This window comes from Sminthopsis crassicaudata, chromosome 3, assembly GCF_048593235.1.
Source record: "Sminthopsis crassicaudata isolate SCR6 chromosome 3, ASM4859323v1, whole genome shotgun sequence".
Taxonomy (NCBI): Eukaryota; Metazoa; Chordata; class Mammalia; order Dasyuromorphia; family Dasyuridae; genus Sminthopsis; species Sminthopsis crassicaudata.
The window spans coordinates 22,756,918-22,783,942 of record NC_133619.1 but is presented as its reverse complement, the minus strand read 5'-3'; the positions used below and the strand labels follow the sequence as shown (position 1 = coordinate 22,783,942).

The following is a 27,025-nucleotide window of genomic DNA, read 5'->3' as shown; positions in this document are numbered from 1 at the left end:
CTTATTATTAGTGTGATCTTTGATAAAGTCACTTTATTTGCTTCAGTTTCTCTAGCTATAATATTAAATGGAGAAGGAAATGGAAAACCTCTCTAGTTTCTTTGCTAGAAAAACCTCAAAATGGGGTTGTAAAGAATTAAACATAACTAATGTAACAATAATTATCCTTCTATACTTAAAACACCTAACATTCTTTCACATATGCTTCAGTCAGGTGAAACTGGTCTATTGGTTTTGCCTCAAAAATAATACACTGCTTCCAAACTCCATGACTTTGCCTATGCTCTCTACAAAGTCTGGATTCACTTGCAAGTAATTTTTCCCCCCAAACTCTAACTTCCTACAAAGTTCAGATCAAGTGCTGTGTCCTGCATCAGGTATTTCCTGATTCCCAAAGTGCCTACACAAACTGCTTTTGAACTACTTTGTATCTAGTCTATATACATAATAAATCTACTTATATGTGTTCATTAATTAATAATTAAATGCTTATTAAATACAATGCATTATTCTAAGCCCTTATGATTCAAATGAAAAATTAAGATATCCAAATTCTCTCAAAGATTCTCTCAGAGAACTCACATTCTGAATATATGTTTTTTCCTTAATAGACTATAATTTCTTCAAGGCCAGGAATTTCTACATTTGCCATTATAGCCTAGTTGGCTATGATAAATTCTGGCTCAAAACAGTAATTTGACTTATAAATGTTTATTTTTATTGACAGTTTCGTAATTTGAAGTTTTTACACATGTTTCATAAACGTGTAAAGTTGACAAGAAAAAAAGAAAAGAAAATTTGGGGGCACACGTTATTTTGATGAAATGGGTTTTTTTCCCATCATCCATTTAGATTCTTCATGAAAAAAGCTTCTCTGAGAAACAAGTATGTGCTGAGTTGTTTCCATCTGTTGTAAAAATTGCTGCTTTTTAACAGTGATCAGGGAAAGTAAACCGAGCTTTGAAATACGATTTCTTGATAACAGCAAATTTGAGCTTGGGATGTTTCACCTTTTTGGGCTTTAAGGGAATAAAAACTCAAATTCATTTTATGTCTTTAAAAGAAGGTTTATTGCTAGGTTCTATACATGCAAGAAAAGGGAAATTTTCCTTGTGTTATACAAACAGCTAGACAAACAAGTCCTATAAACTATTACAAGAATTTCAAACCCAGTTACTCTGAAAACCATGCTGAAATGTTATCCTCTTGGGCTCCATTCTGGTCTCAGATATGCTGCACTGAATGTCCCAGCCTAGCTTATAAAACCTTCCTCACATAGCCAAATCTGTACATTGTAACTAATTTTATAAGCTACCCAGTGATACGGACCCTTGAATTATCCAAGAATATAAATGAATCTAAAAACTTGTGATGAAAGAAAAAGTCAAACACACATTAGTCCTTCTGTTGTGGGAGATTTTTTTCAGCAAAGATACATTTGAAGGTCTTTCTTCAGTATCTGCATCCTTTGGACCATCTCCACTGGTTAGACAGTGACAATGTTCGATCTGTCCAGAATTTGGAAAGGAAGTGCTGTAAGTTTTGCTGCATTTTGACGTCTTCTCCTTTCACTCTCCATCTTCAATTCTGCTGAAGCAACATCCTCTGCTTTCAATTACCACTGCAGTACTTTGGAATTGGATTGGTGATGGTTTTGGACTTCAGAAAGACAATGCCATTCCATTTCCACTGAGCCAGCCCTAAAATGTCACATTAGCAATCATCAGCTTTAATTTGCTTTTAATTATAACAGGGACTTTGAAAGATAATGATCAATAAGGCAAAGCCAATTTACAAAATCTTTTATAGGCTTGCTAAACAATGATAAACATTTACTTACAGAGTCTATTACAAGTAAAATTCCTCCCTTATAGTTACTTGGGGGCAACAAATGAAATCCCTACAAAACAAGGAATCCATTCACTTAGAGAAATATTAGAAATTTGCTAGTTACAAGTCCAACCCTCCTTTTCATTTTATAAAAGAAGAAATCTGAGACACATAGAGATCTGGTATCCAGTATCCTAGAATCAGTAGGAGAAACCAGATTTCTAAATTTGAAGCCCTGCTCTTACCTCCAGCACATTATAAGCACTCAGTAGGATTTCAAAGCAAAGTAGAATGAATTCATGTCCAGGAATTTAATGTCCTGGACACAACACTTGCCTAAGTATTAGAAAATCTGGGTTTTACTTTCAAATATTCAACTATATGTCATTAATGAAACAATTCAGTTTCTCTGAAGTCAGTTTATCTATTAAGATGATTTGATAAGGTGATCTCATGTCCCATCCTGCTCAAAAAATCCTATGATCTTTTCCATCATATTATTCTCATTCCCTTCCCCTTGTCTATTTCAAATCAATTCAATTAAAATCATTGCGTTTCAATAAAAAACTTTTTAAGGGTTGATCAGTGTGGGGATCTAGTACTAGAGCTGCCATCATAGTGTAGGATTCCTTGACTTAGAATCTAGTTTCCCACCTCTTGCTTAGGAACAATGAAACCTATAATAATGGAGGTTGGGTAAGATAATATACTTGTCCTCCTTGCACACTGAAGAATTCTTAAACCAAAGCTCTCTTTTCCCACATCTTCATATGTTTTTTGTAGCCCCCTAAGTAGAATTGTTTGAAGATAGACAATATCTCACTTTGGGTAGTGAATAGAGAATAGGGGACAGGGAAGATTTGAATAGGGAAACCTACTCAACCATAAAAAAGTATTTAGTGAATTCTTGGGAATCAACTATCTATAGCAACGTATAGGTTTTAGGGTAGTCAAGGTGATATACTAGGTTTTGAGTCAGAATGCCCTAATTGAAGGCTTGACTATGTGTCTAAAAGCCCATAACCACATTTCTCTAGTCTTTAGTGTTGTCACTGGTGAAACCTTTCCTCTTCACTTCCACTGGAAACACCTGTCTACAAAGGTACAGAACTCAACACAGGGTCAAGTAAATGGTGTCATTTTCACTGTTGGTTACACAGAAGAAGTTGTTGGCAATAAGATCTACAGAAGGATAATGCGCGGAACACTATTCAAAATGATCAGTAGGTCCATTCCACAAGCAAGATGAGATGTACTTTATTATATTTAAATATGCTTCAAAAGAGTATTTTTCTGGAAAAATGGCTAAGCCTATTGTATATGAAAGGGCAGGAAATCATTAGTCCTAGTAATGGCTTCTCCCATCTGCCCAGGTCTACAAAGCTTTGCTTTCCTGGATGAGTGAACCCTGTGTGCAATTGATCAATACCTGCCTTCCTTATACTCTGCCTCTAGGGGAGTAAGGATTGCTGATGGAGAGTTTTGCAGAAGCAACTGCTGTTGTAACTAGTGGAGTGGGGAAAATCACTTCTGGAGAGATAACAAAATAGATCATTGTGAATTTGACTTCTTTAAGAGGAATGCAGAAAATGAATCCTAAAGGAGAAAATAAAGAGGACCCAAAGGCTCACCCCATATTTATTAGTTAAATAGGGAAGACTAGATTCTCTACTTTTCTATCCCTTTGAAAAGATTTTCACAAAAATGGAAAGGTAAAATCTATGCCTACCATTACATTATATAATTGATTATAAGTGCCCCAATTCTAATTCATTATATCTACTCTTCTAATCCCACCCTATTTTAGTACCTTTTAAAATAAATCACCATTAGTCTTCTAGTCATCATTTCAAAGGAAATTTTGCAATCACCAAATAAGTTATCACTAGAGTTGAAGGAATAACAGCAGCAGCAGTAACATCAACAGCAACAACCTCAACATAATGAAATAGGTATTGGTTAAATGAGAAGTCGTTTAATCAATTTAAGGATATTGAAATTTCACTCTGTCCCCAATTTATTATTTTACCAAAGTTTTCTATTTCCAAATTTTATTATGCAAACACATAGTCTATAAAGGTTAACACACCTTTCCTGTGGGAAAGAATGTACATGTCTTTGTATGTGTTACAGATCTAGCAGAAGTAGCAATTTCTGTACATCACCACTAACATTATAATTTATGTGTTTACTTTGTCCTCAGTGTGGTGCAGGATTTTCAAAAGATTTCCTGGCTAGTTGCAATTAAGGTAAATGTTCAATTGTGGTGTTCAATACAGGGTCTGGTTTGGGCCATGACTAGGATCAGAGGCTACTGACTTCTATTTCTTTCAGAGACAGACTGAAAATGAATTGTCTTTTCCTCAGTTACCAAATGAGGCAATACTCATGTTACTAATTACTTAACTTCTCCTCTCTAGTTTCAGGAAACTACTTATTTATGGTTGAATTCAGAGCTAAACAGCTTCCTACTAATGAAAATCATGGAAAGACATTTTTAAAAATCATTAAATTTTAAATAATTACAGTAGTAAAAAAAAAAAAGTGGCAACCATCTGTTGTGCATGCAAACTTTATATTTGCAAGCAAAATATAATTGTGTCCTGCCAATTATATTATGCTAGCTATACATTATATTTCATTTCTACTATTGTTTAGGAAAAGTGCAGAATGAGCTTGAATTGGAATTCTGTGCAAGTGTATTTCAAGTAAAAATTAAGGGAAAGAAAAGGAGGAAAAACAAAAAGTAAAAAAATGACCAAAAAAAGAAATCTAACCGCAATTCAAATGTTTTCCTTGAAAGAATCACTTTACTAAATGTTTTTCAAAAAATGGTAGTAGAACAGAAGTATTAAGCGGATCATAGGATTGTTTTTATAATTATTACTATTGTTTATTATTAATATTTTTCTTCTTCTCTTATGTTAATGGAAAGAAAGAAAAATATCTGGAGATTTTGATGAACTCTAGAGGCAATAATTATTCAATTCAGCAGTGTATTATGACAGCTAAAATAGAAAAAAAAAAAAAAAAAAACCTTTCTATGTTGCATTATGAAATGCATAGTGCCCAGAACAAGGAAGATGATGACAATTACATTGTAGTCATCCCTGAAGAAAAATGATCTACAGTAGAGGTTTCAGATCATATTTTTTCTTTTCTTTTTCTCTTTTTTTCCCCCTGAGGCTGGGGTTAAGTGACTTGCCCAGAGTCACACAGCCAGGAAGTGTTAAGTGTCTGAGACCAGATTTGAACTCAGGTCCTCCTGAATTCAAGGCTGGTGCTCTATCCACTGATCTACCTAGTTGCCCCCATATTTTTTCTTTATATCATAATCCCCCTTCTTTTGATGTAGCCTGTGGACCCATTCTCAGAATTGTTTTCAAATGCATAAAATAAAATGGGATCATAAACAAAACCCAAATATGTGTGTATAAATTCAGTTATCAATTTTTAAAAATTGACTGCTCTAAGATTAAGAGCCTTCTTCATTTCAAGAAGGAAAGTAACAATTAAGAGTTCATCCTTAGAAAGTTGATTAGGATAGTGAAAAGATTAGAGACCAAATCATAGAAAAGCAAAGCATAACAATTAGTTATCTAGCCCCAAGGAGAGAAGAACCAGTGTTAACAAAGTAGTGTGAAATAAGGAGAGCTACAATATGGATAAAAAATAAAACTTGTCCTGACTATTTCTCAGAAGGCAGATATTCATAGAAGATGCCAAGAGGCATATTTGGGGTTATTGGGAAAATAAAATTTGCCAACACTTAGATATGGCCTACAAGAGAATAATGTGCTTTGAAAGGCAGTGGGTTTCAATAAGTGAAGTTCTTTCAGTGGAGGATGGGTGGCAAATCAGTATTAAGCGCCTACTTTCTGTCAGATATATGTAAAACAAATAAATAAATAAATAAATAAATGACCTTAAGGAAACTTACAACATTATGACTTTTTCTGAAGATTTAAAGAATTAGTCAATTAGGACAAACATATGATAGGCAATGTTCTTAAAAATGAAAGACCTTTGTCATAGAAGGAATTTGGTAGGACTCCTTCAATCCCTATTTTTTCAAATAGTTTACATAGCATTGGAGTTAGTTGTTTTTTAAATGTTTGGTAGAATTCACCTGTAAATCCATCTGGTCCTGGGGACTTTTTCTTAGGAAGTTGGTTAATAGCTTGGTCTATTTCTTTTTCTGAGATGGGACTATTTAAACTACTTACTTCTTCCTCTGTTAATCTGGGCAAGCTATATTTTTGAAGGTATTCTTCCATTTCATTTAAGTTATCGAATTTATCGGCATAAAGTTGAGCAAAGTAGCTCCTAACTATTGTTCTAATTTCCTCTTCATTAGTGGTGAGTTCACCCTTTTCATTTTCAAGACTATCAATTTGCTTTTTCTCTTTCCTTTTTTTAATCAGGTTTACTAAGGGTTTGTCTATTTTGTTGGTTTTTTCATAAAACCAACTCTTAGTTTTATTAATTAATTCAATAGTTTTTTTACTTTCAATTTTATTAATCTCACCTTTTATTTTTTGAATTTCAAGTTTTTTGTTTATCTGGGGGTTTTTAATTTGTTCCTTTTCTAGCAATTTTAGTTGTAAACCCAATTCGTTGGCCCTCTCTTTCTCTATTTTATGCAGGTAGGCCTGTAGAGATATAAAACTTCCCCTAATTACTGCTTTGGCTGTATCCCACACATTTTGGTATGATGTCTCATTATTGTCATTTTCTTGGGTGAAGTTATTAATTATGTCTATGATTACCCAATCATTCTTTAGTATAAGATTATTTAGTTTCCAGTTATTTTTTGGTCTATTTTCCCCTGGCTTTTTATTAAATGTTATTTTGATTGCATTATGGTCTGAAAAGGATGCATTTACTATTTCTGCCTTACTGCATTTGATTTTGAGGTTTTTATGCCCTAGTATATGATCAATTTTTGTATAGGTTCCATGAACTGCTGAGAAGAAAGTATATTCCTTTCTGTCTCCATTTAGCTTTCGCCAAAGATCTATCATATCAAACTTTTCTAGTATTCTATTTACCTCTTTGACTTCTTTCTTATTTATTTTGTGGTTTGATTTATCTAATTCTGAGAGTGCAAGGTTGAGATCTCCCGCTATTATAGTTTTGCTATCTATTTCCTCTTGCAGCTCTCTTAATTTCTCTTTTAAGAATTTAGATGCTGCACCACTTGGTGCATACATGTTTAATATTGATACTGCTTCACTATTGATGCTTCCCTTTAGCAGGATATAATGCCCTTCCTTATCTCTTTTAATTAGATCAATTTTTGTTTTTGCTTGATCAGAGATGAGGATGGCTACTCCTGCTTTTTTGGTTTTGCCTGAAGCATAATAGATTCTGCTCCACCCTTTTACTTTTAGTTTGAATGTCTCATCCTGTTTCAGGTGTGTTTCCTGTAAACAACATATAGTAGGATTCTGACTTTTAATCCAGTCTGCTAACTGCTTCCTCTTTATGAGGCAGTTTGCCCCATTCACATTTATGGTTAGAAGGACTAATTCTATGACACAGACATGGTACTGATACCTAAACCAGGTAGATCGAAAACTGAGAAAGAAAACTATAGACCAATTTCCTTAATGAATATTGATGCTAAAATCTTAAATAAGATATTAGCAAATAGACTTCAGAAAATCATCCCCAGGATAATACACTATGACCAAGTGGGATTTATACCAGGAATGCAGGGCTGGTTTAATATTAGGAAAACTATTAGTATAATTGACCATATTAATAATCAAATTAATAAAAACCATATGATCATCTCAATAGATGCAGAAAAGGCATTTGATAAAATCCAACATCCATTCCTACTAAAAACGCTTGAGAGTATAGGAATAAATGGACTATTCCTTAAAATAATAAGGAGTATATATTTAAAACCTTCAGTAAACATCATATGTAATGGTGATAAACTAGAACCTTTCCCTGTAAGATCAGGAGTGAAACAAGGTTGCCCACTATCACCATTACTATTCAATATAGTACTAGAAACTCTAGCCTTGGCAATAAGAGCCGAGAAAGAGATCCAAGGAATTAGAGTAGGAAATGAAGAAATCAAATTGTCACTTTTCGCAGATGACATGATGGTATACTTAGAGAACCCCAAAGACTCTGCTAAAAAGCTATTAGAAATAATTCAGAATTTTAGCAAAGTCGCAGGATACAAAATAAATCCACATAAATCCTCAGGATTTTTATACATTACCAACACAATCCAACAGCAAGAGATACAAAGAGAAATTCCATTCAAAATAACAGTCGATAGTATCAAATATTTGGGAATATATCTACCAAAGGAGAGTCAGGAATTATATGAGCAAAATTACAAAACACTTGCCACAAAAATAAAGTCAGATTTAAATAATTGGAAAGACATTCAATGTTCTTGGATAGGCCGAGCGAATAAAATAAAGATGACAATACTCCCCAAACTAATCTATTTATTTAGTGCTATACCAATCAGACTCCCAAGAAACTATTTTAATGACCTAGAAAAAATAACAACAAAATTCATATGGAAGAATAAAAGGTCGAGAATTGCAAGGGAACTAATGAAAAAAAAGTCAGAGGAAGGTGGTCTAAGTGTACCTGATTTAAAGCTATATTATAAAGCAACAGTCACCAAAACCATTTGGTATTGGCTAAGAAATAGACTAGTTGATCAGTGGCATAGGTTAGGTTCACAGGGCAAGATAGTGAATAAAAATAGCAATCTAATCTTTGACAAACCCAAAGATCCCAAATTTTGGGATAAGAATTCATTATTTAACAAAAACTGCTGGGAAAACTGGAAATTAGTATGGCAGAAACTAGGCATGGACCCACATTTAACACCACATACTAAGATTAGATCAAAATGGGTCCAAGATTTAGGCATAAAGAACGAAATCATAAATAAATTGGAGGAACATGGGATGGTTTACCTCTCAGACTTGTGGAGGAGGAAGGAGTTTGTGTCCAAGGGAGAACTAGAGACCATTATTGATCACAAAATAGAACATTTTGATTACACCAAATTAAAAAGTTTCTGCACAAACAAAACTAATGCAAACAAGATTAGAAGGGAAGTAACAAATTGGGAAAAAATTTTTACAGTTAAAGGTTCTGATAAAGGCCTCATCTCCAAAATATACAGAGAATTGACTTTAATTTATAAGAAATCAAGCCATTCTCCAATTGATAAATGGTCAAAGGATATGAACAGACAATTTTCAGATGATGAAATTAAAACTATTTCCACTCATATGAAAGAGTGTTCCAAATCACTATTGATCAGAGAAATGCAAATTAAGACAACTCTGAGGTATCATTACACACCTGTCAGATTGGCTAAAATGACAGGAACAAATAACGATGAATGTTGGAGGGGCTGTGGGAAAACTGGGACACTGATGCATTGTTGGTGGAGTTGTGAAAGAATCCAACCATTCTGGAGAGCAATCTGGAATTATGCCCAAAAAGTTATCAAAATGTGCATACCCTTTGACCCAGCCATACTACTACTGGGCTTATACCCCAAGGAACTACTAGAGAAGGGAAAGGGTCCTGTATGTGCCAAAATGTTTGTGGCAGCCCTTTTCATAGTGGCTAGAAGCTGGAAGATGAATGGATGTCCATCAATTGGAGAATGGTTGGGTAAACTATGGTATATGATTGTTATGGAATATTATTGTTCTATAAGAAATGACCAACAGGAGAAATACAGAGAGGCTTGGAGAGACTTACATCAACTGATGCTGAGTGAAACGAGCAGAACCAGAAGATCATTATACACTTCAACAATGATACTGTACGAGGATGTATGCTGATGGAAGTGGATTTCTTCAACATAGAGAAGAGCTAATCCAATTCCAATTGATTAATGATGGACAGAACCAGCTACATCCAGAAAAGGACTGGGAAATGAATGTAAACTGTTATTTTTACCTTCTGAATCCAATTCTTCCTGTGCAACAAAAAATTCGGTTCTACACACATATACTGTATCTAAATTATACTGTAATATATTTAACATATATAAGACTGCTTGCCATCAGGGGGAGGGGGTTGGGGGAGGAAGGGAAAAAATCTGAATAGAAGTAAGTGCAAGGGATAATGTTGTAAAAAATTACCCATGCATATGTACTGTCAAAAAATGTTATAATTATAAAATAAAATAAAATAAAAAAAAAATCTTAAATAAAAAAAAAAAAAAAAAAAAAAAAATGAAAGACCTTTGTTCTAGGACTTATATCCAACATGAGAGGCCCATGCTTATATGCCTTCAGTCTCACAGATTTCATAAGCACAAATGATCAGTAGGGATACAGTAGAGTTTTAGAAAGAGATAACTAAAAAAAGTAGAGAGAGCGTTTGTAATGTCAGTCTTTACCTAAGGATTCTCTTTATCTTATTCTGGTAGAAGGAAATGAAGAGAGCAAAGAAAATGAAAATTAGCAATAAGAGAAGGTATGGAAGAAAAAATAGAATATTGGAAGAATTTTCTAATATTGCAGTATAGCGATTTATATTCTTAGGATGATTTTCATGATTCATATTTCATTCTATAACTTCTTCATCTCATTAAATGCATAAAAGATATCATAGTATATCATTAAACTTGGGTCTAGAAAAACTGTGTTCAGTACCTGCTTGATTGTATACTAATAATGTGATTTGTGCAGGTTACTTGGGCTCTTATGTTATTTTCCTCATTTGTAAGATACATACCCTTCTTAACTAAAGATTGTTGTGAAAATCCAATGAGATAATCTACTCACTGTAAGATGTAAGAATACTCTACTGCCAAAGAGAGGACCTTCCATTAATTTGCTGGTCAAGAAATAATAGTGAGAAGCACTGGAGATTATTGTTCACAGTGGGTATTAATGTATTTTTCATGTGGAGAGGTGGAAGATGGATCAATTGAATCAATCAATCAATTCATTCCACTTTGCTTTCATGACAAGATGCTATGTCCTAAACCTTAGTCAGATAAGAGCAATCAATCAATCAAAATTACGAACTATGTATGAACAAAGTCTAGAAATTTCTATTCAATCTGACAATCAGAGTTTAGAGTAAGTGATAAAAGTCCATGATCACTTTTTAAGTCCTTGAAATCTGTTAGACAAAAAGAAGTGACCTTGTTGGGGAAATGTATTCGTGTTGGAATAGGAAATCAGAAACATGATGGATTTTAGAGTTTAGAATTCAGTGATTGAAATATCCAACATTTTTGGGTATAAACTTTCCAATTAAGCAAGTGAGAAGATATCAGTTAAACCTCCCTCTCAGTCTGTCATGAATTCCATTCCTTGGCCTGATCTAATGAACTTCAAAGGAACTGAGGATAAAGAAATTTTAGGGGCAGCTAGGTGGCACAGTGGATAGAATACTAGCCCTGAAATCAGGAGGAACTGAGTGCAAATCTGGTCTCGGACACGTATCTCTTCCTAGCTGTGTGACCCTGGGCAAGTCACTTAAACCCAATTGCCTCAGGTAAGAAAAGAAATTTCATTAACATCCTAACAGTATCTCTGAGATGAAAATAGTAACAATTTTTTTCTGAGGCTAAAAACAAAACAAAATGAGGAAAGACAACTTTCAGATACAATAAGGAGCCCAGGAGAAATATTACATCATGGCAGAAAAAAATTTAATGAGTACCTTGCAGAAAGTGGAGAAAATAACTTCCAGCAAGCAGATACTGTGAATTACACTTTTGACCCAAGTCCTCACTTTTACCTAGCTCTACTTTTATCTAGCTCCTGTATGTACTGATATGCAAGTGTGTTACAGACCTTTGCCAGGATATTTTTTTTTGGTTTTGTTTTTTACCAATTGTCATCATTATACTATTTTTAACTATTACTCCTTATTAATGGGTAATTAGGTATGGATGACTAATTGATTACAGCTGACAATCCTGAGAGGTAGAGATCCATAATTTATAGATATTAAAAGTATCAGAAAGATACTTCCTAAATTTTCAGGGTTATCCAGGAAGAACTTGAGAGATGATGTACCCACTAATTTCTGGAGATTCAGCTACTATAAAGTTTTGAAGAATATTTCTAAGGTTGTCCTAATTTCATTTTCATTATGAACCCTTCATTCACTATTCCTATATACTTATCAATGCTTTGGGAGATGATTCATTTTTTTAAAGAAACCTTTTCTAAAGAAAAGTATAAGAAGCCATCTTTACTTTTCCTCATCTTTAGGAACATCCAATTACAAGGGTATTTTGTATGCTAGAATCGACTTCTGATAAAATGACAGTTGAAAGGGACTTTCATGATTACATGGGGAGACACATTTATCTGAATCCTTTAAGATGAATTAGTTTTCTTCATAATTATAAAATATCCTAAACTTTGCTATAGTGAAGATTTATGTGACCCAAATGGAAAGAGGATATGTAGATTGCAAAATATCCCAAAACGAGACTTGACCTTGAATAATGGAACAGAATGAGCACAACTTCCATGGGGTCTCTGTCCTCCAAAGGAAAATGACTTCAAAGATTATGATTTGAAAGTTAGGTTTACTCATTCCCAGTCCTGTTTGTCAATCTGTGCTAGAGAAGCAACACCAAATCTGCAGCTTTTTTTAATATAATATGCTATTTGTTACTCTCCTCAATTTATTCCTAATTGTAATTTGTCAAATCCTTACTACTTTAAGGAGGAACTGATATTCAAGGGACAGGTCTCTTTGGCTAAACTGGAACTATTTGAATTGGCTTTAAAGTACCCAATAAAAGCCTGAGGCTATTGCTAATCCCCAATGATCAGCCCATCAATGTTTTGTCACATTGATATATTTATAAAAAATTTTAATTCTCTTTGTCCAGTTTTGCCTCATTAATCAGGATGAAAAGCCTAAATGAAGAATTTTCTTTTCAACAATAGTTTTGGATCTTTGGATGACATGATCTGCCAAGTTCACATAAGCAATTGCCTCATTGCCACTGGTAATTTACCTTTAATAAAATTGAAACTGATCTCTTAATTTGCTCTCAAAAATCTGTTGCCTATCTGAGGATTCTCTTTGATGAGAATGGCAATAGGTATCCCATGACTAATCATTTTAGCCATTCCTATTTTCTTACAGTAAAATATAATTATGCCTACTTATGGCATGATAAGGGAAGAATAGCCAGGATTGAGTGACTGTTTGTAAGTGAGGTTAAAACCTAAGGCCTGGAGAATCATCCCCTAAAAAGATTTTTTGGTTTGTTTGAGAATAGAGAGTGACAATAAAAAAGGAATGCAAATAAAGTGAAAGCAAAAAAGAAAAGTCTTAAATCTGGGTGGCAGAGAATAAATTAGAAGACAATTAAAGACTTAGACTAGGATTTGAGAGGTGAAACAGAAAGGAAGTGATCAAAAACATTTAAAGTCATTACAAAAGGAATAACAACAATAATTGTTGAATAAATGGCTGTTAGATTACAGGAATTAAAGGAAACAAAGGAATCCAAAAGAACCTCATTTTCAAACTTGATTGATTAGAATAATGACAGCCCATGGACAAGGAAAGGGAAAAAAGGTCAGAAGGTGGCTGGGAAAGTAGATGACAGTTCCAGCTCAGATCCACTAATTTGAAATATCCCTTTTTAAAAGCAGCTAGAGATCTGGGACTTGAATAGAGCATCTCACCTGAGTCATCTACTTATATTACACTTTTGCCAAATAAAGGTAGTTTTAAACTGGATGAGGCACAATTAATGACTGAATATGAAAAGTTCATGTATGTTTTTATCAATTGGCCTTCTTTATTATTAACTATGGCTCCCTTTGACTTTTTGTCATATCATTTACAGCAGTTAATTCAACCAAACAAGAATAAATGTTTAAGTAGCTAATACCTATGAGGAACTGTGGAAAGATTTGATAATTAAAAAAAAAAAAATACTTCTTTTAAAAAGAATGGAAGTGAAGGAGTTTACACTATGTAGAGGATTGCAAAATGCAATGTATAATTAAGCATAAGAAAAAAATATCTGTTCCTCCTTTGGAAATTAGGATTTCAGTGTGATCTCCTTCTCTATCTCCCTTTTCCTCTCTATCTCTTTGTTATCTCTGTCTCTGTGTTTCGTTTATCTGTCTTTCTCTCTGTCTCTGTTTTTCGCTCTCTCTTTCTTTCTCTTTCTTTTTTTCCTCTCTCTTTTGCTCTCACATACACACACATTCTGACTGTCACCAACAGAGCACATCATATATCTTATCCTTGTTTTTTTTTTAAATCTCAACTAAAAAAACAAAAACAAAAACAAAAAAACAAAAAAACAAAACAAAACAAACAAAAAAAACAAAACAAAACAAAACAAACAAACAAACAAAAAAAAACCTTCCATTTATCACTGTGCCTGAGTCTGTTATTTAAATCTTGCCCTAAATGGTTAGCATTGATGAAATCCTGAACTTTCACTGCTATTTCTACCAGCTCAGCAAAGCAATCCCAAGAGGAATCATCATCTCTCCCCTTTTATTAGAGTAGCATATACCAATAGCTTTGAAGTAGAGAATGTTACAAATTTCTCTTCATGTGGTCATGCTTTGCATTCTTTGTCTTTGCACAGATGAATGTTGATAGATTGATTAAGAGTAGACTAGACAACATAACTTAATTCAAGAGGTAGAGCAGTACAATGGTCAAAACTTTGCCATTTAAGAGGCTATCTCTGAGAGAGATTACCTGGGTATTTTTGACAAGTATATTCTCCATTTGGGGTCTCAATTTCATTATCTATTTCATGAATGGTTGTCTCTAAGCCTTTCCCAGCTCTGATATACAAAGCGTTTCTTGAATAGGTTCAAATTTGAAGCCAAGAAACTGGAAAATGAACAGATGTCCATCAATTGGAGAATGGTTGGGTAAATTATGGTGTATGAATGTTATGGAATATTATTGTTCTGTAAGAAATGACCAATAGGAGGAACACAGAGAGGCTTGGAGAGACTTACATCAACTGATGCTGAGTGAAACAAGCAGAACTAGGAGATCATTATACACTTCAACAATGATACTGTACGAGGATGTATGCTGATGGAAGTGGATATCTTCAACATAGAGAAGATCTAATCCAATTCCAATTGATCAGTGATGGACAGAATCAGCTACAGCCAGAGAAGGAGCACTGGGAAATGAGTGTAAACTTAGCATTTTTTGTTTGTTTTTCTCCCCAGACTATTTTTACCTTCCTAATCCAATTCTTCCTTTGCAACAACAACAACAAAATTCGGTTCTGCACATATATATTGTACCTAGGATATACTATAACATATTTAATATGTATGGGAATGCCTGCTATCTAGGCGAGGGGGTGGAGGGAAGGAGGGGAAAAACTCGGAACTGAAGGGAGTAAAAGGGATAATGTTGTAAAAAAATTACCTATGCATATGTACTGTCAAAAAATATTATAATTAAAAAAATTTATTAAAAAAAAAATTGAAGCCAGGGTTCTCCAGCATAAAACATAATACATGCAAAATAGCTTATCTAACTGTGCTCTAGGGGCTGGATCTCTACTATTAAGGGACTGCTCTGGAAGGTCAATCACTGCAGGAAGAATCTGGGCTAAACTCTGAGTAATGATATAAGCAAAGTCTTCAAAGTGCCAGAAAAAAAAGTGGAATGAAAAGGATCTCAAACCCACAGAGAATAAAGTAAGTTTGAGTAATTAAGCCTAAAGAAAATTGGCTATGTGCCCTCTTGGGCTTGCATTATTCAGAGGTAAAAAGAAGATGCCTTAACAGTACAAATAATATTATGAGGAAAAAAAGAATTTAGTCTTTTGAATGGCTTTATTCTCAGAGATCACATTTAGCCCTTTTTAACTACTTAGATAATCTCTAAAGTAAAGGTTCTTAACATTGTGTGTATGTGATCACTCTAGTAGTATTGTGAAGCATATAGACCCCTTCTCAGAGAATTTTTGTTTCAAATTCATAGTTTAAAAAATTTTACATTTTAATTAGAGATGAGTAAAAATGAGTATGTAATCATTTTCTCATCCAGGTTTACTGGCACCCTAAAATTCATCTATGAACCCCAGGTCAAGAACCCCTGATTTAAAAACATGAGTTACAGTACCATTGCTAATATATGTAGCCAAGGAAATAAGCAGGCATGATACTAAACCCTGGGACTATAAAAACAAGTTAAAAAAAAAACAAAAAAAAAAAAAAAAAAACACTGTCTTAGTCAACTTACATTCACCCTAACAGGGAAGGAAACATATAATAGCTATCTGGGAAAAAAAAAGTCAGAGTACAAGAACATGGACAGAGTGGCAAATTCCAGAGAGTTGGGAATGAGTAGAGGAAGGCAACAGGGAATGAAAAAATTAATAGAGGTTTCATGAAGAACTCACCTATGGTAGAAGTAGATTGGAAGGGTATAGGAACCTTCCAGAGTGAAGTCGGTTCATGACGGATAAGTCTAGGGAATCAGGAATGGTACCTAGAAAGAAGCAAGGAGTTTCATAATGAGACTTCCCTATATAAAATACATTGTAGTAAAATAAAATAAACAGGGAAAAAAAACTTATTTAGTCAAGGAGTAATAATTTCATCAGTGGGTAGTCTCTCCACTACTACAGATAATGATCTCCCTGAGTTATGAAAGATATCCTCAGGAATAGCTAAGGTTGAAAAATGCAATAGACTGTAGCCAAAACAATGATGAGCCTTTCCAAATTTAGCCAAGTTATTTCTCAGACTTCAAATACATCATTTATTAGTGGGCTTCTACTTGGAAACTTTACCTTCCAAGGATCCACTGATAAAACCTTTAAGGAGCCAAGGTCAAGTCCATGCCATAAGATATTTTCAAAGGAAACAAATGATTATCTCTAATAATATAATCCTAAAAGGGCCTCTCCACCAAAAAGTAATTATTTGAAAGCAACTTTCCATTTTTCATACAATTCTTTCTTCATCTTCCTAGTATATTAAAAAGCTTATTACTAAATTCACAGTAAAAATCATGTATATGTATATATACATATTTATATAGATATAGATATGTACATAATTTTTTATGTGTTATAGGAAGAAGGGGAGAAGAGGGAAATTTAAATCCAGGTTGTGAAAGGTTTTAAATAATAGAGGAGTGGAGGAATTTTAACTTATTCTTAAGACAAAATGGAACCCTTAATATATTTTTTCTAAGACAACAAAATTCAAAACCATTTTCACAAAATAAAACAAATTCTAGAGTAAATAAGTATATGTGGTATTCAAGTAAAGATGTACCATAAATAATATTACAGATAGGACAAAGAATGTCATAGATGTTAAATTTTGTACCCAACGAATTATCTAATGCCATGAAATAAGAAATGATTCCTGAGAAAGAAAAATACAGAAAGAAAATTATGAAAGGCTGATGAGGTGAGTTTTACAATCCACATAAAAGTTTAAATCAGGAGAATGGAGAGACAACAATTGAGATTGAAAATTAGCAATCAGAGTTAAAGTAGAATCATAACATAAATGCAAAGCAAGAGAAAGAAGGACAATTCCTGAAGGTCATACATGTGTAAACAAGGGGGGAAATATAAGGGGGTTAAAAGGACTGAGAAATAATTGTTCATTTGGATAGGAGATAGTTGTGCTTATTAGAACTTCACTGAAGTGTTGGGGTCACTAGTAGGCAGGCAGTCAAAAAAAAAAAAAAAGAACAAATAGAAAATAGATTCCTAGGGCATAGTCTTTTCAAGGATATTGTGAAGGGGAGAAGGATAAAATAATTTAAAAGGAATGAAACTTTTTACTTAAATTAAAAGAAGAAAAATACTGATGTGGTTGTTAATAGGATTCAGAATATTCTCTATGATGACTTGCATATTGAACAATATCAAGAAAAACAGCATTAACTGGGAAATCATGTGGGCTGGTCATCCATTAAGAATGGGAAACAATAGCTGGACAGTACAAGTTGTACAATTGTGCCCCTGGGATACACATAAATGGGCTTAGTGGAAGGCCTCCAACATTTGAGGAACACTCTGTAAGATAAAAAAAAAAAAAAAAAAAAAAAAAAAAAAAGTAAGGCAGATCACAAACATGAATCAGAGACTAAAAATCTAAGGGCAAGTTTAAATTTGTATTGGTGAAGAAAATATCCACAATAATGAAATGAAGATTTAAAAAAAAATATATCAAACCGAGGAGGGACAGAGAAACTTAGTATGTCCTTAAGGGAGAGAGGAAAGGCATCAGAAGGCAAAGAGTGATCAAATATACTAAAGGAAAAAAAAATTGGAACCAAATGCCCTAAGCAGATAATAAGGAATAAGATGCTAAATTAGAGTGTGAGTGGATTTAGACAGAAGGAATAAATCCTCTTTGGGTTTTGTTTTGTTTTTACATAAGAATAGGAAGATAGATGGTTAAAACAGTCATCTATTGAGGTTAAAGTGGGGAGGGAGAGGCAAGGAAGTCTAAGTTAAGGTGGCTTGAGCTTGGTGAAATAAAAAGTTAAGAATTACTTAGAAGTCCTGTGGCAGATTCAGGGCTTACAAGAGAATTTATGCTTTGAAAATTGACAAACACTGCTAATTAGAGCTTTATCTTTTTAACTGTCTAGATTTAGAAAGTAAGAGAGAAAATTATAATAATGAAGGTATAACTTAAATGTATGTCCTGAAAATATCTTTTGTTTTCCTTTTGAAGAGCTGATTATTAAATATTTAACATCACAAAGATTTGTATACGAAAAAGAAAAGGAGACAGTGAGAGACAAGTTCTAGAGGACTTAATATAGATCTAGAGGGAGATGATGGGTGGTCAATAAAAATAATACTGAAGAACATTAAGGAGTTAATTTGGAGGCAGCCAAGGATATTCCATTTTCTCCAGTAAGAACAGATGATCTCAACACAAAATGGAAAAAGGAGATAGAAAGTAGAGATGGTTTAGTATTGGAGATCAGTATTCCATGTTTACTGGAAAATCAGAGACTAACAATGCACAGGATATTGAAGAGGGCAACACTGATATGGCCATCCATGCTCCTGTATGAGGATGAAGATATTCCATTTTGTGCAATAAATGGATAATGGCTGAAATGAAAATAGAAGGACTGATAACAGTAAAGAGAGAAATTATGTTGGGTAATAAATAAATATAAGAACAAGTAAAAGGAAAATAAGGAGTTTTGTGGTTATAAATCTTAAAGTTTGAATACTGTCCTGTGATAGTGAGAAACACAATGTGACTAAGTTAGTCTGATTTTTATGGGGAATATGGATGGAGATAAGGAGATTCAAAGTTATTCAATGAATATGCAAAGCACTTTGCAGAATTAAATGACATAAAAACCAAACATTGGCTAGGTATTACTGACCATATTACTCTCTTGTTCAAGAAGTTTTAGAGGTTTCTACTGTCTCTCAGGCAAAATACAAACTCAGCTATTTGGCCTTTTAAATTCTTAACAATCTGGATCCAGTGCATTTTTCAAGGATGATTGCATATTACTCTCTGCCATGCTTCAGTTAAATGAGCCTATTTGATCTAGGCAACATTCCATCTACCACCTCCATGCCTTTTGGGAAAATGTTCCAGCTCATTCAACACACACACACACACACACACACACACACACACACACACACACACACTTATGTATATGTATATGTGCATAGAGATTTGTGTACATATTTACATGTAAGTATATGTTGACACATATATGTATGTGTATGTGTTTTATATTCACAAATCTATTAATATGAAAAAATAAATGTGTATGCTATAAAATCTAAGCTTGTTAATGACAGATTTTCTCTCTCTCTCTCTCTCTCTGAGTCTCTCATTGTTCTGTGTCTCAATCTGTCTAACTATGTCTTTATCTGACTCCCCTTACAACACCTGAAATATAGCAAATAATTAATAAATATATATTAATGAATTGAAACAAGGTCTGCTCATTAGAATTCAAAGTTTTTAATAGATTATTCTTGCTTATATGAATAGGAAAGCAACAATTTCCTAACAAGGACATGGAAAGAAAAAACTCATCATGAATGATCAAAAAAAGACTGATGACAGTTTTCTAGACATGTGGAGCAAAAAATAAACACAGAGTTTAGAAAACAGTATCCAGAAAGTTCTTTTGAGGAGAAAATCATTTTATCATTACTGGTGATATTTTCAGTAAAAAAAGTCTGTTTGGATTCACCCAAAATTATTTCAATCTTCAATATTTTTTTTCATCTGTTCTGTAAGATGCTACCTCATGTTAATAGAAACAATAGCATCAGCATCTCATTTCATTGAATCTTTACTAAGTGGTAAAAGTCAGAATGTTCCATTTTTTTTTTTTTTTTTGCCATGTTTGGCAGGCTCAAATGAGATATGTGAAGTGCTTTGCAAACCTTACAGCATCATCTAAATGCTGGTGGTAACAATGATGATAATGATACTGATTTTTATTGTCATGGTGATGCTTCAGAATATTATGGCTGGTCTTTTACATTCATCCAAATGCAGTGTAGCAATAATAAGTGCTATTGTTTTCCCTATTTTATAAAGGAACAAACTGAGGCTCAGAGATGTTCAATGAATGGCCAGGGTAATATGGCTAGCAAGGAACTGAGATCAGATTCAGATTAATTTCTTCCTTCTGAGTCCATCATTTTATCTGTTAGGCCACCTTATATAACTGACCATAGACACTATAAAGGAAGAATTTCAAGAGAAGGGCAATATGGGTAAAACCTCTAACCTAAATTGAGAGTCAAGCCAGGGAGTCCTATATAAAATGGTGGTAGATCATAGAACTGTGTTCCTCTTACTCACACTACTAAAACTAGGTATTTGCCAAAGAGTTTGCTTTTATGAATAAGAGATTTATGCTTAGCAGCAATGAACTGCAAATAAGCAATTAATGTTCTAAAAATCTTAAAATACAGTTTGTTTGCTTAAGTAAGTCAAATATGCCTCCTGAAAATGTGTTTATACTAAGTATTAATTGGCTTGCCAACTCTTTCTTCATGGATAGTGAAGAGATAAACTTCAGTCCAGCCCCAGTGGGATGATTATAATTACAAATTAATCCAGTCTAAATGAAAGGTTTGGCTGTATGTAGATTCTTTTTCAATCAATAAAGCATTGGGATTTTGCCTCCAGGCCTATAGCACATTAACACCATCGCCATCTACAGGTATAAGAAAAGACCAAAAATGAATAATTGTAAACTCTACTAAGATATTATTTTACTTAACTGCCATACAAATATCACTGTTAGAATCTATATGCACCAGCTATCATGGATCACTAAACGGGAACATCTAAAATGTCTATGTGTCTTAAAAAAAAAATTAGTGAAAATGACAATAACAATATTTTATAAACTTTGTGGTTAGCAAAGTGTTTAATGCATACATCTATATTATGTTATAATATATACATATGTGTGTACATTAGATAGAGATTTTAAGCAAATGCAAGCTATACAGGGAACTATATTCTAAAAGTTACAGTAGTGAAACCTCTGTATTATCTTAATGTAAAAAATTATAGAAAATCAATATTGTCAATACTATTTTCATCATCATGTTAGCTCACAGCTGTTAAAACACACAATGTCTTAGTTCACATACTACTCTATTTTAGACTTTTCTCTCTAATGCACTTATAGTCTATAACATGGCAGTCTACATCTGTATTTTATATCCAGTCAATGGCATTCAAAAAATCATGTATTAAGTGCTTTATTTAGATTTTTTTAACTAGATGAAAGAAGAGATTTTTTTTTTTTGCCTCAGTTGTTACATCTCCTGAATCACTGAGAGTATTGCCTCAGTCAAACTCAGTCAGAGCTGCTGAAGACCTTAGCTTAAAAAAGTCAAGGTCTCCCATTGCATCCAGGGCCATGTGCAATTGTCCTGATCTATATCTAACCCCTGGATCCAGTCATTATGGCTCTAGAGGCAAGTGACTGTATATAACCCTCCCTCACTTAAATCTGATTCATATGGATATCATGGCAACAATTCCCTGATATCAGGGACAAGCAAAGAAGGAAGAACAAACAAAAACAATAACAATTAATGCTTACTAAAGGCCTGATGTTTCAAAAGCTTTGGAAATATGAAGAAAGGCAAAAACAGAGTCCTTGTTTTTAAGGAAAATATATTATTTGAGGGAGACAAGAGGGAAAAAAAAACAATAATTGTTCCTATAAGCTATAATCTGTATCATTGAAAGGTAATATCAAAGGAAAACCACAGCCTAGTAAAAAAAGGCTGAATTTGAGTTGTCTTGAAAGAATCCTGAGTAGCTAGGAAGTATGAGTAAGAATGTTTAAAACCTATGGGTACAGAGAAAAAGCAAAGAAGATGAAGGGTAATATGTAAAATATATATATATATATAAGATGCTAGAGTGATGATCAGAAAATCTAAAAGAAGTAAAGTGTAAGAAAAGGGAGAAGGTAGCAAGGAGTCACACTAGGAAGGACTTTAAAAACTAAACAGAGAGGTTTAGAGTTAGTTCCACAGAAAATTGAGGGCGGGGAGGGGGGGTCTCTAGAGTTTATTGAGTAGAGGTCAATAAACTGTAGGTCATACCTACACTTTCAGAAAATTGATTATGTGACTGAGTAAAGGATGGAGTAGAACAGGGGGACACTTGAAACAGGGTGACCAAAAGGTCTATTACAATAGTTCAGAAATGAGGCAATAAGTTTTTTTGTTGAGTAGTGAGAAGGGCAAATATAGAGAGTTCTGAATAGTGAAATAACGAAACTTGATAGCAGATAGGATTTGTACTGTGAGTGTTGACAAAGTCAAGTATGAGGACTATGTTGTGAGTCTGAGTACCTAGAAAGAGAATTGTGTACTTGACAGTAATAGGAGAGCTCAGAAAAGGAGTACATTTGGGGCAAAGGTAATGAGTTCTACTGAACATGCTGAGTTCAAAATCTCTACAGAACATACTTTTGAGAAAGCCAAGAAGCAGCTGGAAATTCAAGAGTGGAGTTCAAGTCTGAGCTCTAAAATTCCCATCAGGTTTGCTGTTGTGGTTGTTTTTGTTTGTTTGTTTGTTTGTTTGTTGGTCATTGTGATTTATGTCTCAAAGGTTTTCAAAGGGTTTTCCTCACAAATAGTCCAAGAAATATATAGTGCAAATATTAATTTTCTCATTTTAAAGATGGGTACGTTCCATCCTTGAGAGTTTAAAAGACTTGGCTAAGGACAAATAGCCATTGATTATCTTAGGCAAGGTTCACCAGCAGGCCTTAATATTCAGAGGCTGCCTATTAAATCCTAAGCTTCTAAACATCAAAACCTTGCTTTATCTAAGCTTTATATCTCATTTCTCTGCTTAGCACAATGCTCAATAGATAGTCAGCACTAGAAATTGTCACTCTCTACCTGGTCTTTTAATAGATCATTTTAATAAAGCATGATTTCACATCGTTGGGCTTGTTTTTAGTTGAAGTATCAAATAGATTTAGGAATAAAAGCCAGAATAAAAATTTGAGAAGCAAGAATAAAATTTAGCATTTAGATCCATTTTGACATACATCTCAATGCATAGCTCTGTTACAAACCCCCTTAAATTAAAAAAATAATAATAATAAGCAGTACCATCAAAAAATGGTTGTTTGGAGAATGAGCAGAAAGTAGACTAAAGAGTGTGATAACCAAGAATCATCACAAACACAATGTTTAAGCCCATCTGAAGTCATGTGACTATACTATAAATCAGATTGCATTGGCAACAATGACCTTCCTGCCAAATTATGAGCTATCAATAGAATACTCTTCAGTACTCATATACAAAGAATCTCAGTTTATCCTACTGGGGTCTAAGTGAAGTTTAAGATGAACAGAGTATAGTAGCAAATACCACTAAGCTCAAAATTAAAAAAAAATTATCATTTTCAGTCTACATCAATGATCAGCAATCTATGTCCTATGGATGATATTTGACGTGGAATTTATTTTTGTATTACCAAAAACAAAGAATCATTTTAAAGACATTTAATAAAATTTTGTTGTATTTTATTTTTTTAAATAAATAGCTCTTAGGATTATACTGTAACACTCAGCAGATCAAATTTGTCTATTAGGGCAATGGTTTGCCAACTCTTGTCTAGATTAGTGATTTGGAATTTTTGGCCAAGTCCTTTCACAAAGAGAAAGAGGAAGTATATGTGATGACTGCATTGACTGATAGTGATGACTATAATAACTAAGAAATATTCATGATTGCAGCCTATAACTTTAAAAAATATATATAAATTTCTGTTTTTAGCATTCTATGAACTTCTTGTGATTGGTATATTCCAAGTTATTTGTGATTTGCTTCCCTTAAGACTTTTGAATTTGTAAGAAGATCCCTTTTAATTTACCTACTTCAGTATAAAACCATGCAGTTTTTAACACCTACGGGTCATTCACACTCAATATTATGCCTGATTCTACTTTTAACCTGGATTGTATTAAATGTGGATCTCTATTTACCTAAACCAGAACAAAATGAGGGAACTAGGATGAAGAGACAGAGGAAATGTGACTTGAAGTGATCTTATATAAACGAGTATGTATGACCAATAAATAACAGAATATGTTTAGTATAAGGCTTTGTCTTGTATAATGTCTCTGAATCTTGAAATTCCCAAAATAACAAATTCATTTTTTAATGATACTAGATTCCTAAGTAGATTTTGTATAAGAAATATGAGTGATGAAAGTAGAAATCACTAATGAGAAGGAAAAGTGTTTAAGTTCAAATATTATAACATGTTGAGTTCTGGAAAGTATAATCTGGAATATAACACAGACATATGGGAGGGAACACTTTGAGCTGGAACCTGCAGAGAAGCATCAGAGCTAATAATAATAGTAACAAGAATGACAATAGTTAATGATTCCTATCTGAGAACAGAGAAACACAAATCTGGCCTTTACATCCTGACCCAGGAATATGAATAGCAGGTGTATCATCATCATCATTTTCATTTTAACACCTAACCCATAATTAGAAAGGATTACTAAGGGGATACTGTGATCTGAAATGTGTTCACAGACTTTGGAGAATGAACATCATGTCCAAGTATGCAAATGACAATATGTTAGTATGTCAAGGATCCATGATTTAGTCAGTATTGGGACCCCCCTTCATCAACACAGATGGCAACCCCTATATGCCTCATTAAACAGTTTTTGTGAGTTGTGGTGGCCAAAAAATTCATCATCTTTTGGCCAATGTGGTGATGAGTTGTTCCTTATTTAGCTAAGTTGGTCATCAACGAAGTCAGCCATGGTTTGGAATCTTGCCAGGTTGGGAAGAATTGCAGTGAGTGAACATGGCCTTTGATAGCCCAAGACCGTCTCTTTTTTCTTGGTGAAACCCAAAAGAAACCCTTTGTCATTATTTCATTCATGTGCTCTGAATTCACCCTAGAGCAAAATGTGACTTTTAAACAAATATTAATTTAACAAAAGTTGTTGTTATTGTAAACATGACTTGATTTTAAACTTGCTATAGAAAGATCAACTTCATTTTTATTAGTGTTGAAAATGTGGATATGGATATATTGTGAGAGGAAGGAGCAAGTGTATTTCACACAGAGAGACATGAGTTCATCAATATAATGAATTCCTAGGTTATAATTCCTTCGACCAATTCAGGTCAAAACCTATTCTCCATCTAATTGTCTTAGGAAAACTTCTATTCTCTTTCAAGTTTTTCATATTCATAGTTGTTAATAGAAATTTTTTTAAAATTCCTAAAAGAAGATCAAATCTACTATTAAATTGGAACAATCCCAATTGCTTTTCAATAGAGTTCTAGATAAAATGTTTGATCTGCAGTTAATCAGACCTTTTTTGAAGTATCATCACCTCAAACACACCTACTGGCTTTATGTATGGACAACTAATTAATCTATTAATCTATAATTACCACATCAGTAAAATAGAAGAAGGATATTTATATGACTTATCTCACAGACTTGTTTTGAGAATCAAAAGGCAATGAAAATATATATTGTAAAGTAAACTTTTAAGTATCATAAAATGCCAACTCTCATTACTATAGTCATTTGCTATTTTTCCATCCTGTATGATTATTTGATATACATGAAAATATAATGCATTTTAATTTTTAAGTCTTCTCAAATTAGTGCCTTTATCAAGCACCTAGATTATATAGAAAATAATGCTGTTTGAGAAGATATAAATATATAATAGTTTCTATACTTAGAAAAGTTCAGTAGAAATATCAATACCATTCAGGTCTTTTACTTCTAAGATATATGTATGTATTCATGCAGGAAGCATTCAATAATACTCTGTGCATGTTTGTGTGTAGGTACTTATACAAATACAAAAGGCCAAGTTAAAAGGGAAATTTTCATGTACTTATGTAGTTTTATTTTTTTCTGAAATTCCATTTGTCATTCATGCATGATTTTCTATGATGTGACTGAGATAGCTAATGGCAAAACAAAATAAATGGATCAACAAAAAAAAAGAAGAAAGGAGAAAGAGAAAAACAGAAAGAGGCAGAGACACAGAGAGAGGGGAAAGGAAGGAAGAGAGAAAAGGAAGGGGAGAGGAAGAGAGAAACTGCATTTAGAGCCAAAAGGTCTCAGTTTAAATTAACATTGTATTACTTGTTGTTATGTGACCTTGGATAAGACACAACAATATTGGATCTCAGTTTCCTTAATAGTCAAATGAGAGATTTGAAATGCATATCCTTTCAGGTACTTTCTAGATTTAAATTTATGATCTTATGGTTTTGGAAATTTAAAAATTCCATTTACACGATATACCTTCCACATAATATTTTCAAAAGCTTATGAAACAGGAGATGAGTTCATCTCTTAGAAATATAATGCCAAGAAATTAAATATATTTCTATGAAAAAGTACATTCTGATGCAAAAAATATAGTCTCTCATTTGTCCTAGATCATATTGATCAGGCAGGATGTGAAATGAACTGAGATTCTATAGGCAGGGATGAAGCACCAAGTGTTTTTGAGTATCTGCCTCTAGGTACATTGAAGGCAAGTGGTCAAAACCAGAATAAAAAGCAATATGAGGTGTGATTTTTTTTGTGCTTTTGTGGCCAAATAAATGCTGAAGGAAACTTCCTTTGGTTAGCCTTGATGCTGTGGTTTTGATGTATGATTGCATGGATAAGT

General features: G+C 33.3%; 1 long non-coding RNA gene across 3 annotated transcripts in view; it reads right to left on the bottom strand.

Moving 5' to 3' along the window:
* Window positions 1-1,046: 1,046 nt before the first annotated feature.
* LOC141560254 (uncharacterized) overlaps window positions 1,047-27,025 on the bottom strand; it is a 186,205-nt gene continuing 160,226 nt past the window's right edge. For all 3 annotated transcript variants that reach the window (XR_012487676.1, XR_012487678.1, XR_012487677.1), the window contains exons 5-6: window positions 16,229-16,317; window positions 1,047-1,700 (exon numbers count right to left, since the gene is read on the bottom strand). This is a non-coding gene — a long non-coding RNA (uncharacterized LOC141560254). The remainder of the gene's footprint in view (window positions 1,701-16,228; window positions 16,318-27,025) is intronic.